Source organism: Castor canadensis, chromosome 14, assembly GCF_047511655.1.
Source record: "Castor canadensis chromosome 14, mCasCan1.hap1v2, whole genome shotgun sequence".
Taxonomy (NCBI): Eukaryota; Metazoa; Chordata; class Mammalia; order Rodentia; family Castoridae; genus Castor; species Castor canadensis.
Window position 1 is genome coordinate 33,034,955 of NC_133399.1, and position 2,038 is coordinate 33,036,992.

A 2,038-nucleotide genomic window follows, 5' to 3' on the forward strand; every position below is an offset into this window, starting at 1 on the left:
ACCGAGTATAGGATTGGTTAGAGCACAAGTTGTGGGCTAGCCTGAGATGGAAACTGGCTGTTCATCCATGGAAATGGAAGCAGAGTGGTGGATGGGTGCACATGTAAGTGGATAGGTAAAAAACAGCTATAAAGTTTTAAGGTGTTGTAGGGTTTTTTTTCCATTCCATTTCTAATTTCTCAATGAAATAGTAACCATAGTCATTTCTGAGTGTGAGGATGGCAGAGGAAGTATGGAGGTTTCAGGAGAGAGGAAAAGTGTGAAACAGTCACCCAGGTGTGTGGGAGAGTGAATGGACTTGGAAAAATAGTAGGATTCCAGGGTAGAACTAAAAACCCACCTGGTATGAGGTCAGGAATTTAAAATGAGACTAGTCAGCATGAGTTGTGGTTTTTCTCCAGCTACTCTCAGCTATGTAGCTAAAGGAGCAGAATGCAAGGAGAATTGGCCTCGAGTTTGCCAAGTAAAAATGACAGAATAAGAGGTAGCAGGGCAGTAAAGGTATATGCAAAATGCTTATAAAGCCAGACATGTGATTTAAGGATAGAAGTGGGATTTAATTAGAAACATGGTCAATTTGGGTGTGCAAATGATATGCCTGAAATCAAGATGATGAAGCAATGTGCAGTTATTATTATCAAAGAGTCCCACATGTAACAAATGAATCTTTTATTTACATTGGAAATTCAAATAATACTCTTATGCTTCATAAATTCACTAAAGGTAACCATTGTTAAGAAATTTATGCTTATGATAGTGGAGAAGACTCAAAACAGCGTGAAGATTGCTCCTGGAGCAGTTGTGTGTGTGGAAAGTGAAATCAGAGGAGATGTAACTATAGGACCTAAACGGTGATCCACCCAAAAGCACGAGTTATTGCAGAGGCTGGACCAATAATTATTGCTGAAGGTAACCTAATAGAAGAGCAGGCTCTTATCATAAATGCTTACCTGGATAATATCACCCCTGACACTGAAGATCCAGATCCCAAACCCATGATCATTGACAAAAAATAATGTGTTTGAAGTTGGCTGTTATTCCCAAGCCATGAAAATGGGAGATAACAATGTCATTGAATCAAAAGCATATGTAGTCAGGAATGTAATACTGATGAGTGGTTGCATTATTGGGGCTTGTTGCTACCTAAACACTTTTGAAGTCATCCCTGAGAATACAGTGATGTATGGTGCAGACTGCCTTCCTCGGGTGCAGACCGAAAGGCCACAGCCCCAGACACTACAGCTTGATTTCTTAATGAAAATCTTGCCAAATTACCGCCACGTAAAGAAGACAATGAAAGGAAGCTCAACTCCGGTTAAGAACTAAGAACTGTAGTATGTCAAGATAACATCTCGTCTTTGACTGCGGTCTTTTGAAAGGGTCACCATGTTGTGTGTTTTTAGCAGTTTGCAATAATAATACATGTTGACTTTACTTTGCAAAACTGACTTAAAGAAGAAAGTAATAGATTTTTATTGTTCTTGTCCTTTGTAATTTATATAAAATGTGTTATTATCCTGTATCCTTGCTCCTGTTCCTGATAATTTATAATTTCAGTTTTTCTTGTGATACATATAAAAGGTTAGCCACAAGTTTGATATATAGCAGACTACCTGTGACAAGATAGGGCATATTATTGTGTATTTATAGTCTGGCTTACACTACATTACATGAATTGCTGGAGACAGGACTTTTAGTGAGCATACTTTAATCAGTTTGGCTGTTTACATTGAGCTTGCTTAGCTGTCTTAATTTTTATTACTAATTTTTATGTTGTATTAAAGCTGATGTGTTTACCTTTAAAAAAAGAAATTTATGCTTATCAATTTGTGTGTATGTCACACACACATACACACACACATTGCTTCAGTGTTGGCTTATTTGGATTTTTACATAAATGCGATGATGCCATACATATTATCCATGCCTTTTTAAAATTTAACAATATATTCTGGAATTTTCAAGATTGTTTGTATAGATCTACCTCATTTTTAATGGCTAAATGTAAACAAACTTCCACTTACATTTATCCATGGAA

At 36.8% G+C, this 2,038-nt stretch overlaps 1 pseudogene; it reads left to right on the forward strand.

Moving 5' to 3' along the window:
* Positions 1 to 750: 750 nt before the first annotated feature.
* On the forward strand, positions 751 to 1,795 carry LOC109678578 (dynactin subunit 6 pseudogene; annotated as a pseudogene).
* The last annotated feature ends 243 nt before the right edge of the window (positions 1,796 to 2,038 follow it).